Genomic DNA, 19561 nt, shown 5'->3' with positions numbered 1-19561 from the left:
ACAAAAAGACTGTTAAATCTTATAATTTCTAAATCTTTGATTACTTTAAAATGTCAATATCTCTTTTAAGACATTACCTTAAAATGTGCATGCATCTGTTACATGGACATAATGTCCCCGAAATGGTGGTACAATGGCAAAGAATCAGTCTGATAATGATATAAAACTTGTGATACTTGAAATGATATCAAATGTACACATGTGTATGGCAAATTGCATCCTGGTGAAAAAAAAAATGGATGAATGCATGGCAAAATGTTTATTTTTGGCACAACGTGTGCATCCCCCCTTTTTTTCTATAAAACTGCAAACATTTAGATTTTATGACTTTGTCCGAGCAGTAGATGTGTACAACTGTTACTTTATTCTCATTCACATAACTTTTTCTTGACCTGGTAAATGAAGGAGAGTAAGAACACATAATGTTTGAGTACTCAATGATTGGTGTTTGACAAAAATAACTTATTCAACTTATCATTTTGATTTGTATTACTGTTACATGGATATCATGTCCCTGTAATAGTCATATCGAATGGTTTACATTACTGAATTTTGATAGTTGTCCAGTATCATTCACCTGATGCAAACTCAATATAAACTCAAGCGTAGGTATACATCACATCCAGGCAAGCTTCTAAAATGTGTAGCAATGAACAGGTAAGAGTTTGTCTTCCATACAATTATAACTCTGAGAACTTTGATGCATTACCGAAGAGATGTACGAAAAAATGTACTAGCTTATTTCTGCTAAACTACAAGTATGTCAAGACATGGCATTACAACGACAGCACATGGTCGATACGTTCCAAAAATACTGTAGCTTGTTGAATTTGATTACTTTAATTTTCCTCACTTACATGGACACACAACAGAATTGAATATTAATTGCAGTATAATGATGTCATCCCTGAACGTATAAGTGGATAAAACATTAAATGTGAACATGCAAACAAATAATTGGTAAGCACAAATAGTTGTTAAAATTAATACATATATTTAAAATATATATATTGCATTAAAAATCAACATTGAAAATAATCACACATGCTTTTGCTTTTCCATATAACAAATACCCACTCAAATTTCAAGGTTAGTGAAATGGAAAAAAAAAAAAAAACACGCTGACAGGTTGATCAACATTCTTCACGAAGAAGTTGTGAATCCATCAACTTTCAGCACTCATCATTCTTCATTTGTTGTTTTTTTTATTACTAAAATTGTATTTCTTATCAATTAATTTATTTGGAGAGGGTGTAGTTTGGGGAAGATTACCAAAATTATAGACCAATAAATCTAGCTCTTGTTCGGTGGCTTCATGCAAAATGTACTGTCGGCTATAAAGTCAGACCCACTCCTGACCGCAAAGTTAACAAGAGGCTACCAAGCAAGAGGAATATTAATTGGTCTACCAGATAGCTTAAAATGAATTGGACTGTGGTCATGCATCATTATGCACAAAGTAATATTTCTATCCTGACACAAATCCCACAACCAGAACTGATGTTTCACAGGACGTAGAGAGACTACCTGATCTAGTGCCAGTAGACTACCTGATCGTAGTCGGTTTCTGAGGATTCAGTCCATACTAACTTAACATATTTTGGTGGAAAAAATATGCCTAATTGCAAATGAAACACGTTGGCTAACAATCAAAACCTGTCTGTACAGAATTCTAGTAATAAAGATATTACTTTCTTTGAGGCCTTTATAGCAACTCTGGAATAAAAAGGGCAATGTCTCACTTACAGTTTGCACTTACATGAAAAGAGGTATGTGGGACTGTTATAAGAGATTCTGGACTATTGGTGATGATTTTTTCAACTTAAAAACACTTTCTCCATTATAATATGTTGACACATTTTCATGATGGGTTAAATTGATGTCATGAAACAAGTGTCAATATATATCGCCTCATTTATGTCACTTTAAAAAGGAGAACTTCTTGGAAATCCAATCCACCATTACAGGGACATTGCTGGAAGATCAGCCACTGCAGGGCTTCGATCAGAGGGCACAATATCAGATTGATTTATGTGCACATGGTTTTCAGCTTACCTCCCATCCTCCTGATACAGCAAGGTCTCTTCTCCAGTCTCTCTTTTTTTGTGCATGCCATGAAATGTGATCCACCGTTACAAAATCAGCCAGGACATCGCTCAAAACACCGGCGACCCTCCATTAATTTACATAACATAAACCTGTTTTCAAAGCTGATCTTTTGATGAAAAGTTGCCTACCACCTGCCCTTTATTTCTGACACATAGCCATGGAAAGGATAATTTATGAATGCAAGTAATCTACCACAATACCACCGTTACCAAAAAAATTCAACTAGGACATCGCATGTAACGGTGGTATGCCTGTGGTTGAGGAATGATTTATGACTTGAAGTCACTTTTCATTTGCTATCCTATTACTGTTTTGCTGATAAACAAATGTTGCTTTATCAATTGTGACCATCTGATTCTGACTTTGTTTATCTGTCAATCAGATATCTTCAACTGGAAACAACCTTTTTAGATGTCACACTTGGTACCCAAAAAAAGAGCATAGACATCATCACTAAAAGACACACCGGCACCAACTCTTGTGATTCAACGTTTTTATTTCTTCGTCAAGTAATCACCAACACAATTACCTTCCCACAAAACCACATTGCAACATCAAATACCTAAAGAAATTTTCAGGATAAAGCGAGCAATTCCTTAGGAACACAAAAAAGTGCTGTTGCCCCAACCCCGTGGAATGACCCATATATAAGTGTTAAAACTTGGCAAAATCGTGAAATCTGCTCCATCACAGTGCGCGTGCACCTGTGTGTTAGCAAGCAAGATTAAGTTAGGGGTTAGGGTGTAGGGTTAGGTTAGAGTTGTATTTATGGTCAAATTGGCTGTTAAATTAGTCGAGGGACATCAGGGAGTCCTTCCGAGAATAAAAAGTTGAAGACCAAAGGAAAAATAGGAGAAAGGGAGGATGAAAGATGCTACTGTATACGCTGAATATTTCACGAGGTTTTTATTTTTGCGAATTAACCCTAACTAGGCCGGGCTATTTAGGTAGATGATAGAGCTGGGGGGCCTCCCAGGCCCCCCCCCCCCCCCCAGATCTCGGCCGCACAATCGCGACGAAAATTGGCACACACGTTGCCTATGATGTAATCTAAAGTACCATGAAGTTAATTTTAAAAAAATTACCATTTATGCTGAATTATGCTAATTTATGCATAACTGTGCATGAAATCAGACAATTTGGTATAAATCACTAAATAATGCTCAAAACAGGCACATTTTTTTGTGTTGAATATTCTTTTTAGTGTCCTTAGCAAATGTAAGAGAAAAAAATTGTGCTATCAGAAAAAAAATTCTTTTTTTATTGTTTTTTTAATTTCTTATGTTTTTCATTGTTTTTTCGATGAAATTTGTCCGCAATATTGTTCTGAACAAGAAAATATGTTATTAAAGGGGACCTCCGGATGATTTTCAGACTTTTACATTTGAACAACTATTAATTAGTTAAACTTTATACAGAGTTTAAGAGTTTATAGTGATCGGGATGAGGAATGAGAATGTTTTCAACATCTATAACAAATTGCAATGAACAAGGATGATGACATGGCAGCCTCACCATAAGAATGCATGAGTTGGGGCTCAAGGAAGCAGAACAAAAGAAGAAGGCATGCATACATTTTTCACAGGTGAACTTGTCGAGCAAGCGGTATTGTAATGGAATTACACTGCTGTATTTCTGAAATATATGAGGCTCTGATGTCATCAACACTGTTCAGTGTAATTTGTTTAAGATTTTCAATTTATTGGTTTCTCTGCTCAAGGACCACAGTAAATTCCACAAATCTGTACATGGAGCTGTCAATTTATGTACTACATGATGTGAAATTATGAAAATCATCCAGAATGCCCCTTTAATTGATTTTAATCAATAAAACCCCAAAATAATCATGCTTTTATGAAATTTGCCTGTAAGCACAGTTTTCATTGAAATTGTACACGAATTCACGTTTTTGAGCAATTTTTGGTCTGACATGCACGCACATATTTATGCGCAACTTCGGAACCGCGCGCCCGGGCATTGCAAATTTGGTGTCAAAAGATGCGGGAGACTCGAAAGAAAAAAGTCATTAAACGTCGCGGCGATAGCTTTTCGCGATAGCGATATATCGCGCGGAACGTCAAGGGGGGCCTCGGAGGCCCCCCCCCCCCGGCCTAGTTAGGGTTAAGACACACAAAAATATTGACTCTGATCCCCGATGTGGATGTGACGTACGCGTCTACATTTTCCGTTCAGTGCCGGACTCCATGATCGTGAAACCATTGGGGATTCCCGATTCGCGAAAATTTAGACTCGCGAAATATATGGCATAGACAGTATACTGTGGAAATCGGCCTCGCCGCTGTATCAATCTCGCGTAAACGCCATTTGGTGGGGCCCCTAACTATACACAGCCCTGTCGCTGTACACAAGTGTAAGTAACGACAGGGCTGTACAGTGTGGACACTACGTGATCTTAGGATTCCGGGCGCCGACTCTATTTTGAATTTACTGCACCATTTGTTACTCGACTACATACAATGAAAACTTAATCTATTTAGCTACCGTCTTTGGCTATCGATATTGAGATAACTATTTCACAACTTACCAAAAATGACACTTTTTTTAATCCTGTACGTCGCAGAAATCGTACAAAGACAGACATAATTCAAAATGTCGGCGGCACTGCCAATGGTGGGCAAAGGGGGCACTGTCGACCGTGCGGGCGGTACAAACTCTGCAGCGCACGCACAAAAGAGATCGACAAGGGGTGTTGACCCCATCAGCGCACACGCTGTGTGCTCGCTACGAAGCACTTCCGGTCAAGCATGCGCAATTTGCATCGCTCAAAGCTGGGGAAGATTTATTTTGAGTCGCCCAGCGATGATCAGCATTCCGGTTAAAATTTGACTTTTTTGCTCAGTCGGTTTGCACTCCCACCGTTCATGAGCGATGACGTCATGTCTCACTCAGCGCACTGCACGCACCATGCCGTTGATCCCTACCATAGCAGACGACGGCAAACTAGTATCGGTTGATGATCCGTTTGCTATCGCTTTCAACTATGAAAGGTTTTCCCTCATTGGTCAGCTTGCTCTCCCACAATGCCTTCCGAAAATGACATCATCGCTTACTTCCATTCATAAGCTTTACGTTGATACCACGTACACCTCCGTTGCTCATTGGAAAACAAAGCAAATTTTTCGTATAATTTCGCCCTATAATATGGAATTTTCCGGCAATCTGTACCAGGAATATGTCATCAAAGGAGTAGTTTTGGTCATACATGCAATTTTTTTTCATCCTCGTGATATTTTTTTATGGATTCTCGAGCGATTTATCTGTGTTTTGATACTACTTTTACCGTGTGCGAGTATGTGCAATGTATGTGCGAGGATGTTTGAAGTGCATAGATCAATGTTGGAAATGTTAGATTTCCATAGCGAGCGACCTACCCGATACCAGCGGTGCGCTGCGAGGCTGTTAGAGTACATACAAACGGGTTACGAGAGCGGGATAGTGTGCAGTGACTACACGCACTGTGCATGCAAGCGATGCAGCAAGCGAGACACGATGCACACAATACACGCGGCCAATGCAGTCGTGGCTAAGCCAATCAGCAACGAGGTAAGACCCTGCAAGCGCATCACGGAGCGGAGAGAGCCCGAGAGAGAAGAGGCCAAGATATTTTTAGCTCTCTCCTTGCTGCGATCGCACAGTCGATAGTCGAGATAACGATATTCTGTAGGCAATCGGGAGTTGAGCGGTGGGGCAGCAGGCATTCTCGGTGGGTTCTGGGGCGACATGAATTATGCCTTTCGGGGATCTGCGCCTGCGCTGTGTTGACTGAGGCACTGCTTAAACTGTGTACATGGCATACGGGAGTCAAACCGTAGTGTACAGTGTATGTTGCATGAGGACTCACTATGGATTGAATGATATACCATGCTCATAGTCCAAGCATTTCAATTCACACGAGTGTTTCGTAATATTTGTGATTATAAGAATGTAGAAATCTTCAACAGTTTTGTTGTTGTGTGGCCGTGTTCGAGGGGTTTGTAGATATGTATCACATACCGTCAGACGCTGTGCTAGTGCATGGCATCTGGTCGGGCTAGTAGTGGGGCAAGGGTAGTGATGCCAGATCGGACGCGCGTTTTCCTATGTATACTCTGTTGACGTGTTAAACATGGTTACAATTTCGTTGATTTTTGCAATCAATTTACCTTCAGTCTCACTCGAAACTTCATATATTTACAACCTGATGTTTGTAAATGGTTAAAATATATGTTGCGATAGCATTGAACGATAAATTGTTTACGGATTTTGCACTTGAAATGAGCCGTGAAAACGGTCCGAACGAGTCATGGAAGCCACCATTTTGAATCGCGTCACTGCAAACTGAGCTAAGCATCACATTAGAAAGTATCGTGATACACGAGATTTCGGTATTTGTACGTGAGCGCACTTGCGTAGATCGATCAGTAAACACTACTGCTACGGATTTATGAAAAAAATCCGAATAATTTTGAGTATGTATATCAAATTTAACAGGATTTTTTCGAGCTTGTCTGAATTGGGTGTTAAAAAAGCAAGTTTGAAGGCTATTTTCATACCCCTAGATTTAAGTTTTCACTTCAGCAGTTTTCATACATATTCTGACCGAGTGAAATGTCAGCTTTCTAATGATACCAAACTTGCTGCCTATCATCGTATCGCAAAAAAACCGCCGACGGGGAAATCCCGGGGCATGTCTACTGCCTGAACCGGCAATATGGGAGGAAAGTGTGTATTAGTCAATGGGATATCTGGTTGTGAGATGGTCGCGAGAGTGTATGAACTGATTGGAGAAGGGTACTGTTTATCTTTTCCTGGTTTATTTAGTTCTTGAAATGCAATAATGAATCATCCATCATTTTGATTTTTAAACTACAACATGTTGTAGATTTTAATTTATTTATGAATTTATTTATTTTTTATTTTTTATAAGGAATATCACATCTATCATTTTGGTTCCTGTAACGTTAGGTGTAGCCACTATAGGATTAACTTTATCTAGATTTCAATGAACAATTCAACTGATACAAAAATATTTATGAAACAGTTGCAGACCTACCTTCTTGTTACTGTTTGTGTTTTTCCCTGGTGTTTTAGGGAAATTGCAGGTAAGGTTTGAAGAAGGGGAAGAAGTTGAGTGTGCCCCAGATTGGATTGCATTTGGAAAAAACAATTGAATTGGGACAAAAGTGGAATAAAAATGGGGGGGGGGGGGGGCATGTGCCCCCAATCAGATCACGAAAAAATACGAAGTTAGTGACTTGTGATGCTTAATATTTATATCAACATGACAAAGTTACTCTCTTTATGTTGACATCATATCTCAATGCTGTGGTAAACTTTCATTTCAGTACTGATTGAAAAATGTATGAGTCTTCATGGTATGTACTACAAGTTGTGTATCCTGTAATATGTAAATTAAGTTGAGTAATAACGCATGACCATGTAATTGTTACATATCTTTGCAAAATAGAAGTAATGTTTATTTGCAAGACCAGCAATACAATCTATATTGTACATTACACAAACTTTGCCCTTGTGGTTCAAATCCCACGAACCACTCCATCACTGACTACAGGCAGATTATCTTACACTCACTACAGCAGTGCAGGCATGTCAAATGAAGCTTGATGATGTGCTCATTTGCATAATTATGTATGCAAACATGTATTGTAGGCTATATGTATTGTTACATACTGTGTAATAATATCAAGGTGAAGAAGGCGCTACATTTTTCTCATAATCAAAGGTTTACCTGTAGTAAGGTAAGGATTAATAAAATAGTCTTGGTATTGCGGCAAATGTGATGCATTGTAGTGTTGTACATTGCGATCTCATTTGCATATTACACTAAATTTTCCCCGAGTATAGGTCTACAACAAAAAAAAAGCTTCTGAGTATATTAGATGTTGAGTCAAATAAAATATTTGTTGTAAATGCTCTTTCAATGCTAATTTATCATTTTTCTTACAATTAGAGTCTATATTGTCTCAAATGCATTTCTTGCGAACAGCCAGGAGGAGCCGACAGACACTTTTAAGAACATGCATACGTAATAGATGAGCTCATTTGCATACTTGCCACTACTTCACAAAAATATGATGACTGACATTAAAGAGCATGTTATAAGCTTCAAAATGAATGGTCACTCAATCTACTTCACATGAATTTAAAAAATTCCGTTGGCATCGCTAGCAAGGGCCAAGGCACTGGCCCTGGTGAGTTTGTGCATGTTGGAGATCATTTGAACAGTCCTGTGGCTGTGCTAAAGTACACTGGTCACTAGCGCCCACACTTGTCTTATTAAACTCCTTCCTCAGCGGATATAATAATTTCAACTAATGAATCAAACATCGCTAGCTCAGACTCATGAATTGCGTCTTCAGCAATCACCAGCAGTAACATGCAGCAACTCGCCGAGTAACACTATTATTAATATTAGCATCACAGTCTCAGTCCCACTCATTTGTAATGGTGCTACGCGGTTAGGACCATGACCACGAAGTCCGTGGCGTCACTTAATTCTAACGTTACTACATTGTACTTGATAAATGTTACAACCGTCATATTTTTACCACTGGAAACACACATACACTTCATACTTACTAACGTTAGGTGTTTGACATTCTATCATCCTGTTCCTTGGTCTCTGTGAGAAAATTCTGAGAATGAGTAGGCCTACTGGGTATCGCCCGCCTATAGCTGTGCTGCTGTGACGGCTGACGTATGACGGCTGCCCGCGCCCGCCGGCCTCTTGCCTGCCTTCAAGTATGCTTAGATGATCGTGGCTGAGTAGCTAGCACTAGCACTACGCGCGTACGCCTAGCCTCGGTTTTGAGGACGCCCTCTACTAATGACTTTTCCCAGCGAAGAAGGTCCACTGATCCCGCATCCCGGGAAGTGAGACGAGATGAACTCTTCAGACGAAACTCGTCTTCCTGACTGACAAAGAGATCTGAGTCGATCTGACCAAGGAGGTACTAGTGCCCACCCCTGTTCTATACCGAGTAACGTTGGTGACCTCCGCCAAGGAAGGAGATCATGCTTTCATTGGTTTTTTTTTTTTTATATCCACTTCAGTTTTCTTTTGAATACAGCTGTTGGCGATGCATTTCAATTTCAATTTCAATTTCAATACTATTATTGTATTTCTCGATGGAAAATACATGATATATAACAAAATATGATAATACAGAATGTCCAGCTTGGATATTATATACATGAAGAAATAGGAATACAAAAATAATACATAACGGTCGATGTGTCATTTACAATCAAAGTAAAGGGTGCCAGAGAAATACGATGGAACCTACTAAAAAGCAAAGCTTGTTGAATGTAGGTCCCAACAAAAGCCTAGTGTGGGGGAACAGGATAAGGAGCATGGGTACAATGCTAGACCAAAAGTAAGGATAAACAAAAGAGAATGACTATTAATACTCGGGGCACAGAAGATTCTTCTCACACATATTTATGTGTGTGATAAAATGAGAACAAGTAACCACATGCTGCACACTATAGCAGTTGCTCTAATAGCAATTTTGACATGGGGGTGATAATGACGTGAATATTAAGCACTACATAATTTCAGGGTTTAAACATTCCGGCTTCCATAGACACGGGGAAAGATTCGAAAAATGAAAAACATGAATCAATTGCAATTCCTATATGTGATATACCAGCCAGCTGCAATGACGCATAAAAAAAGGAAAGAAAGAAAGAAGGGGAAACTATGACGCTATATGCGACACGACCAAGGTCATACTAGAAGAGGAAGGAAAAACACCGATGGGCAGGAATTTGAGAGATCATGCAACTAAAATGTATACGGTATGCATGAGTCTGTTCACATGGCAAAAACCGAGTAGTATAACAGAGCAGCCATGAGCATAATAAAAAGGAATGTTAGTGCACTTGTGTGTTGTAGCTATTCAATACATGCTGTCTGAGTTTACGCTTTTTCAAATGATGACAATGACAAACAGCTTTTAAAGGGATCGTACAGTTTTGGTTGCGACTTAATTTCAGGTTTTTAAAATTTTTTGGTGAGAAAATGAGAAACCTCTCATGAAATATGAAAGAGCCTGTAATTCTATGAGGAATTCAACGTTTATTTGATGAAAATTGGATTTGAAATGGCTGAGATATCAAAAAAAAGAGCGATTCTAATAAAGTGTGGGACCCACACTTTGTATAAGTCAGCTCGTATAGTTCTACTTTGCGCATGAGCAGAAAAAGGTCATTGGTACCAAAACGCATGATGGTTTTTTAATTCACAGAGATAAGCATCTGTCATATAATGATTATTCATGCAATCCTTGTACATGATACTTGCCATTACATCCACCTGACTGAAAACCTGGTATTTGTCATTACGAATATAAACATGTTTTAAATCATTCAATACAAAACAAAGAAATGGATGCTTCCCCCGAGGGTTGTTTGGCAGACCATTCTGGTCACGTGGTCTCGCTGTGCAAGATCATTTTTTGTTTTACACGAATTCCATAAATTGTTACGCCGGGCAAACTTACCGGTATGCATTATGTTGCTTTGAATATGAGTGAAGTGCCTAACCAACTAAGAAAATAGAAAGGTCATTTGTACCAACGTGCACATCACATGAGCTAATTACGAACTGGCTTATTATATGATCGCTTTGTTTTACTCTGTTTTTGGATGTTTCAGTCATTCCAAACCCGATTTTCGTCAGATAAACTTTGAATTTCTCTTAAAATGGTGTGCTCTGTACTATATCATAAGTGTTTTCTTGGTATCTCGCAAAAAGTTAAAAGCCCAATTCTCATCTCCACCAATACTGTACCATCCCTTTAACCTTTGTTGGGAGATCATTCCAATATTTAGGACCTGTATACATAATTGTGTTTTTTAGCGAAAATTGTTCGAGTGCGTGGAAGGTGATAAGCATCACTCTGGCGAGTTGGATAGTGATGGACAGAATTGTTTCTTATGAACATCTGTAAAAAACATCAGGAGGATCTGTTGAGGAAAATTCATACATAAAAATACCTAAGTTATAACCAAACAAATCTATCAGTTTTAAAATCTTATTTTTCTGAAATAAGGCGTTTGTGTGAGATAAATACCCAGCATGGTTAATAGTTCTGATCGCTCGCTTTTGAAGAAGAAAAAGCGAATTCAGCAAGTATTTGGATGCGTTACCCCACGCAAGAATTCCATAGTTAAGATATGGGGAAATCATGGTTAAATATACAATCTGCAAAATATGGTTGGGCAAAAAATGTTTCAGTTTGTTTAGGATTCCTGTGTTTCGTGACAAAATTTTGCTTAAAAGATTAAAGTGAGTTTTCCAGGAGAGGTCGCTATCGAAGTAAAGTCCTAAAAACTTGGTACTATCTACTCGGATTAGGTTAATATCATTAATCTCATCAGGGGCGGCGCAGCCGTGGGGGCCGTGGGGGCCGTGGGGGCTCGGGCCCCCACACTTTTTGTGCACCATACAAAGGAATACATAAGGTGTCATCACTTTGGGCCCCCACACTTTTTTCAACCCGGAAGTACGTAAGTGGCACTAAAATGGGAGGGGGGAGATAAGCTGAGGACCTTTTTTTTTTTTTTTTTTTTTTTTTTGCTTGTCAGATGAAGAAACCCGGAAGTGGACGGGGACGGGGAGAGATGAGCTGAGGACCCTTTTTTTTTTTGCTTGTTAGCTCATGAAACCCGGAAGTGGGCCCCCACGCTTTTGAAAACACTGCGCCGGCCCTGAATCTTAACATCATCAGGAATAACTTGCAAGGAATTGCTAAATAACATATTATAATGTGTTTTATCAACATTTAATGATAACTTGTTAGCATAAATCCAGGACTGAACAGATTTCAATTCATTATTCATCATCTATACTTACAAGGGTATTGGGATTATGGTGAGACAGAAATAAATTTGTATCATCAGCGAAACAAATAGAGAAAGAATCTGTGACGAATTTTGGTTGATTGTTGATGTACAGGATGAATAAAAGTGGGCCAAGAAGAGAACCCTGGGGGACACAGCAAGAAGTTGACGTCAACCTTGACTCATAACCATTTATGTAAACAAATTGTTTTCTGTTTGTGCCCTCCCATGGATACCGTAATGGCTTAACTTATAATGCAAAATAATATGGTCAATGGTATCAAACGCCTTCGAAAAATCGAGAAAAACACCGATGGTGTGTGGGAAGCATCATCTAAAGCATGAGCTAATTTATCAATGAAAGCTAATAATGCGTGAGTTGTGCTATGTTGTTTTCTGAATCCAAATTGGAAATTGGAAAGAATATTGCAATTAACAAGAAATCTAAGAGTTCGTTTATAAACAAGCCTTTCGAGAATTTTTGAAACTGAGGTTAAAAGAGATATCGGGCGGTAATTATTTACAAATTCTTTTGGACCCTTTTTGTATATGGGAACAACTCGAGCGATTTTCATATTATCTGGGACATTGCCAATAGATAAAGATTGATTGAAAGTATAAATGAGCGGAGAAATTATTTCATTTATTATATTCTTCAAAAAATTTTAAAGGGTGTGTAACAGTTCTGGTCGAGGTGAGGATTTAGCTTTTAACGTTTTGTGAGATATTCAGAAACCACTCTATGATAATTAATGTCAAAAAGCATGCAATTCTAAGGGGCATCAAACGTTTATTTGATGAAGATCAGTTTTTAAATGGCTGAGATATCCAAAAACGAGGTGAAACAAAGAGATCCTAATAAAAGGCGTGCATGCCTGTCGCCTTTTATCATTATCACTTTTTTGACATCTCAGCCATTTGAAAACCAATTTTCATCAAATAAAAGTTGAATCCTTCTTAAAAGCACATGCTCTTTCATATTTCATAAGAAGTTTCTCTTTATCTCACTTAGGAATGTTCAAAACATGAATCCTCACCTCAACCAGTACTGTACAGTCCCTTTAATGCCATTCCAAAATCTTGGTAGGGCATTATAAACGTGCACTGAATGAGTCGGCAACACACCACTTTAAGCACATGACTCGTTCCTGTATTTGGTATGTTTGTATCTACTGTATTCTCTTCCTGTACTTTACAGTGAAAAATTCTCTAGTACATCAAGTGGAATTTCATCCAGTTCTACACGCAGTGCTTTGAGAGATGTGCCTTTTTTTTTGTACCAGTGAAATAGAGCTTCATATCCACTGCTCAGAATTTAGAATCTTTTTAATGTAAAAAAAAAAGCCGAATCGTATATAAATGTTTAACATCAATCCATTTAAGACGAATAATTGCTATGTACGCGTAGTCTTGTACCTCACCACACAATTTCGCGTATACATTCCGTTTACATCTTTTAGTAAGATCTTTAATATGCGGTTCCCCGTGAGTCTCTTATTAAAGATGACTCCTAAGTACCAGTCTTTTTTTTTCTGTGTTATTTTCAGACCATCTTGATCGGGCTATGAAAAAGACATCTTATATTTAAGTGCGAAAGAAGAATAAGGATGGTTTGTGTTTTGTGTGAAAGGGTTAAACTAAAGGCATAAAACCATTATTTTTTTTCCTTCAGAATATCTTAACCCATTCCCTACGGGTACCTGGCGGCATGTGTATCAAATCTATGGGAATTCAGAATTAGGCAAAGAAAGGGTTAATATAAGTCTTGTAGAGTATATCTCATGTGCCTTGTGTCATTTCCTGGCTTTCATACTTTTATCGGCATTTAAGAGATTATGTAAGAAAACAAGAGTAATCTTGAAACCAGGAGTGATGACAGCGACAAATATTATATCATACTTCTCATATACAACCAAGTGAACCTTTTTTCTTTTTCAAGACCATGAATCTCTTTACTTATTTATATTTCTGTTGGGATGTTACACAATGAATTACATTGTCACAGCAGGGAGTAAATTACTTGTTTGATTTTGTTGTTGTTGCTGAAATACCTTCGGAAGAAATAAGGAAAGAACCACAAAGTGCATATTTCAGAGGACCCTGGCACTATTGATGGTCTCTGAACTGACAAGCCATAAAACAACCCACAACCAATTAAAAAAAGATATCAGAACAAAAAACAACAACAACAAACAATTTGCGATTAACTGATCACACTTCTCCTTTATTTAGACTCATATAGAAATACATAGTAGTTCTCATATAATACAGTTGGTTTGGACTGAATAGATGCACAATCAGCACAATATCCCCTGCCTTGATAGAGAGCTACCTATACTTTTCTCCGAGTGCATAAGTTCCTTGATCTCGGTAGTAATAAATTCCCATTGCCTATAATCCTTGTTCGATTCGCAGAAGTTCAGTCATTTGCGTTTTAGACCAATCACAGTGAGCATACTCATTTCTTCACTTCTTTTCATTAAATTATTTTTAGAGAAAAATTCCGAGAAATTAAAAATAGGGGTCTAAATTTCGGTAAATTGGCACCTCGTCTACACCCACCCTGTCCACTGTCCACCTAGTCTAATGCCATCTCGTCTAAACCCACTTCGTCTACTACCAACTCGTCTACCAACCATTTTGTCTATATGCCAATTAGTCTAATTGTCATTTCGTCTACTAGCCATTTTATCTATAGTCCAATTTGTCTAAGTCACATTTCGTCTAACACCCATTATGTCTATTGACCATTTCGTCTATTAATCATTAGGTCTATGAATAAAATAGTCTACAGTTCATTTTGTCTAATAGCCAATTAGTCTACAACCACCTTGTCTAATAGTCAATTAGTCTAATAACCAGTCAGTCTACTCCCAACTCGTCTACTCCCAATTGGTCTACTCCCAACTCGTCTACACCCAACTCGTCTACTCCCAACTCGTCTACTCCCAATTGGTCTACTCCCAACTCGTCTACTCCCAATTGGTCTACTCCCAACTCGTCTACTCCCAACTAGTCTACACCCAACTCGTCTACACCCAACTCGTCTACTGCCAACTCGTCTACTACCAACTAGTCTACTCCCAACTGGTCTACTACTAGTTATAGTTTTTTTTTGTTATTTAAGTCTACTTCATCCAGTTTCTTTTTTCCCAGTGAAATAGGTTGAACACTCTTGGTGCCCCATTTGAATTTTAAATTTTTATGTTCTAATTATGACACTTTTTTTAGGAAAAAAAGATAATGTCACAGTGTGAAAAACCTGCTGTGTTATTTTTGTGGTGGATGTGTAATTTATATCAGAAGCAATCATGCAGCATTTATATGTCCAAACTCCAACACTCCATCCATTCAACTTTGATACACAATCATAAGTATGGTAAAAATGAAAATGAACACTTTAGAAGTACATTATCAGTATTCTTTTATTCTGTCTGCCACGTACTGATGTATGTAAACGGTTAAATGCACAAAAAAGGTTGAAACATATGCACAAAAATATGATTCATGTACAATATATAGCTACTACTGAGATGAATAATTTACTAGCCTGCAATGTACTCAATACACGTTTCGCGAGGAACCTAACGAAGTCCACGCGCATGCGTACAAAAACCAGCCAGCACACTGATAGTCTTTGCTCAAGTGACACAATTGGCAATTTTTAAAAAAAAAAAATCGCATCCCGCCAAGATCGCTGCATGCATGCATGCACGCGCATGGAGGTTAGTTTGCAGGCACAAACCCTTGTTGGTCGTTATAGGAGTCTGCATGTGCCAAGACTAATTATACACGTACCACTGCACTGCAGCCTCTCCCAACAAGGGTTTGTACAGACTTCTAAAATCAGTTTCTCACGGTGAAAATCAAACTCCACCCATGTGATTGGTTGCTTTCCAATGTCCATCACCATCTCTTGGGACTTGTCTGGCAGCACCCAGTAACTGGATAATTAGAAAGGCAGATTAGGCAGATATCACCAGTCCATGGGTGAAATAAAAACAACACTGGTCAGACCAGTGAGGTGACCTCCCTGGTCAGACAACCCTTATACCAGTGCACCAAATTCCAAGGGGTGTATCAGGTGACCTTTTCTTCCTACTCTGCACAGTAGTCCGTATTGTCATCTTTCCCCCTTAATCTGGCTCTTCTGTAAACCATGGAGTAACATATTATGCAGATATATGTGGATTCATTCACGTGTAAACCATGAAATGACTAAAATGTAATGAGATATTTTGGGAGCATTATTTACTATTCTGAACAAGATTTCAAGGCATGTTATAACTTTTTGCAACAATTCATGAGATTCCCCTTATCAAAAGAGCATACATATTATTCTAAGAGACGAAAATCAAATTTGAGATGGTCGAGATATCCCGAAACAGAGTGGTCCTAATGAAATGTGGGAAATTTCTTTTACATGGACCACCTTGCTTTACTTTGTTTTTGGATATTTCCAAATCCGACTTTCATCAAATAGAATTTTAACTTCTGTTTGATAATAATATCTCGAGTAGTTTCTATCTTGCAAAATGTCAAAAGCTGAATCATCATCTCAACCAAAATTACCATCCTTTAACACCTACTTGTTTTCTTTTTCTCGCTGGTATACTGTGTACTCATGGGCCCTAACACAAACCTAGGTTCATTGTAAGTGTATACCAACCTAGTGTATATGACAATCTAAAATTGATACCCTTGAATTTCATTATGTGTAGGTTCTGAATGAAACCTTAATTTTGAGAATATCAATGCTGAAAAGCAAAGAACAGTTCTTGTGCCTATGCAGGAACCAGACCCAGAAAAACATTTTACTTCTAAGAGGTTTTCTACTTCCAGGAGGAATTTTTAATAAGTGGAGTCAGAGATGGTCTTCTGTATAACTTCTCTCCCTAGTTTGATCTCTCTCCTAGTAAGTTCCGACAGTGTTTCAAATTCACTGTAAATTCCTCCCTATTCATCGGTCTGATAAAACAATACATTTCCAGAGTGAATGTATGTATCCATACATCTTTTAAAACTTGTGATACTGATAGATATCAATGTAAAATCTCCTGGATGCTGCAGTTGATCATAACTTGCAATTGATTGCAATTCTCTATTCTATACTAGTTAAAATCATTTGCTGGTTGCCATCAATTTTTTTCCATCTTTATTAGGCCGCGTTCATGCGGATTTCGTAGCCAGAATCACAAACATGAATCATGATTCAAGACGGCGTTTCAAATCACGGTCTCAGCGGAAGAGCGTTCATGCGGGCTTTCGCAACGCTGATTCTGGCTCTGCTCATTCTTTGCCATTGCGCAGCATACTGCGCAGTTTGACCTTGTCTCTGCTACACAGCTTGAGCCAGACCACCTTATGGCAGTATGCCAACTGTATCAGTCAGTTTATTATAGGCCTTTACGTTTATATTTCGGTGAATACTTTCCAATAAGCTGTGGCATTCAGGCTCTGCCCACAGATCGAAAAATCTTAATTTTTCGTCTCTCCAATTGTTTCCCTTGGTTTAGACACATCACTGCAGCCATTACTATTATCAACTCAATCGGAGAGTAATTACATGTATTATTTTATTAAACAGCTAGATACTATCATAGAATCGGTGTATGGCGTTGATGTAAACCAACAAATGCAAGTATGGTACCGAAACACACGATTCATAAGACGTACACAAGCGCGCGAACAGAACAAGAAGCTGTGGGATACTGGGGATACCCCATGAGATACGCATGCGCACAGCGCACAAGAATCATGATTGAAATCACGGTTGCGTTCATGCGGCTTAACTTGCGATCGTGATTCTGGCAGAATCATGATTCAAAACGCCCTTTTTTCCGCGTTTCAGATCGGCGTTTTGAAACGCGTTTAAATGGAAAAATCGCATGAACGCAACGCAACTAAACACGTTTAGCGACTAAACGTGTTTAGAAACGCAATTCTAGTTCCGCATGAACGCAGCCTTAATTGCAAAACACTGAAAGAGCTAATACTTAGTTGTTATGTGTTCACTCAAAATGAGTTGAATCTACTGTGTCATAGCTGTAATAATCTAATTAAGTACTTTTTGGAAATGAACCTGCAGTATGTTGGCAACAATGTAATATTTGTCACTGTCGTCCAATGTTTTGCCATGATTTACAACATCATTCATATTTTTTTTGAATCATTTACAATTTTGTGGATCAAACTTTTTGCTCAGTTGTATTTTTGGATTTGAGTTGCAATTTGGGAATTATGACCACTCTATAGTTGGCCTAATGTTATTTGTTTTGTTTGTTTGATAGATACTTTATTTTCTGCAAATCAATATACATAAACTGAATAATCGTGAACATGGGAAATATACAAAGTATATTTGAAACAGAGTCGTTTGACTTGCATAAACAATGATATAAAAGGAAATTAATGATATTACAGTATGCATGTCTATGCAGCTGGGATTACAATAACAATATTATATTTAGGAAATGATAATGGAGAGGGCCGCCATTGTAAGCATTGCTTGAAAAGATGGCCGGCCCGAGGAAAAGGTAGGTAGGTAAATTGGTAAACAATACAAATTCTGCTGCGAGGATAGCAGGGGAAAATAAACTCTGATGTGTGAAGGTGGTGAATGTGCGTGCGAGTGCTTGAGAGTGCACAGGGGCAGATAGGCTGGGATTTGGAATGATAAAATTGGTTTGCCGGAAGAGGGAATGACTTACGATGTTGCTACTATCGGGAGACCAACATAAGTCATATAAATTATTCGGGCTTAATTCGTATTTGAAGTATACTGTGATAAAATAAAATATGCTTCTTTAAGTTTGCTTTGAATGAAAACAAGGAGGCACACTGTTTCAACTCTTCAGGAAGAGTGTTCCATGTATCCGGACCGTGATGTCTAATCGACTTTTGACAACACTTAGATATGATACATATAGAATTTTCAATATGCCTCTTTCCATTAAACAATATTTTTATGGATAAATACAAAATCACATGAACTGACCTACACTTTGTATCTCCCTCGATTTTTGAGCATTAGACTTGAAATTTGGCACATGACATTGAGGCCGCCATTGTAGAATTTTAGCTTTTGTCATTGTCAACAGTGTTTGCCATGGTAGCAGCATTTTCATTAAAAAAAACATACAAAATTTTGTGGAACAAACTGCTCACTTTTTGAACAATTGATTTGCAAGTTGAGAGACTATAATGATCACTCTTGCATGTTAATAGGGCCTACTATTTCATTTTAGCAAGACAGTTGTGTGTGTGTGTGTGTGTGTGTGTGTGTGTGTGCGTGTGTGTGTGTGTGTGGTTTTCAGTCTGTCTGTTGCCATGACATGAGTATTATCTTACAATTACAGAATTATGTGGATTGATCTAACTCCCTCACTTATTGAGCATTAGAATTGAAATGTCGCATATATGTGGCCGCTACTGTAAAGTGAAGACATGCAAACTTCATCTCTTGTCATTGCTGGTCAATGTATTGACGTGATAACAGCATTTTTAAAAAATTAAACATCATACAAATTGTTAGTTGATTTTTAATAGCTAAACCCAGCAGTTTGTAGGATTTGACTTGAGATTT

General features: G+C 38.2%; 1 protein-coding gene across 1 annotated transcript in view; it reads right to left on the bottom strand.

Moving 5' to 3' along the window:
• The window catches only part of LOC139731434 (uncharacterized), a 65920-nt gene extending 57112 nt beyond the window's left edge, over positions 1–8808 (bottom strand). The window contains exon 1 of the mRNA XM_071642320.1: positions 8710–8808. The gene's annotated coding sequence lies outside the window, so the exon portion shown is untranslated. The remainder of the gene's footprint in view (positions 1–8709) is intronic.
• Positions 8809–19561: the final 10753 nt, after the last annotated feature.

This window comes from Diadema antillarum, unplaced genomic scaffold (assembly GCF_040938485.1).
Source record: "Diadema antillarum isolate AM-2024a unplaced genomic scaffold, OU_Dant_1.0 seq00000371_RagTag, whole genome shotgun sequence".
NCBI classification, from domain to species: Eukaryota; Metazoa; Echinodermata; class Echinoidea; order Diadematoida; family Diadematidae; genus Diadema; species Diadema antillarum.
Note: the sequence above shows the minus strand (reverse complement) of the source record. Positions and strands in the feature narration are given on the sequence as shown.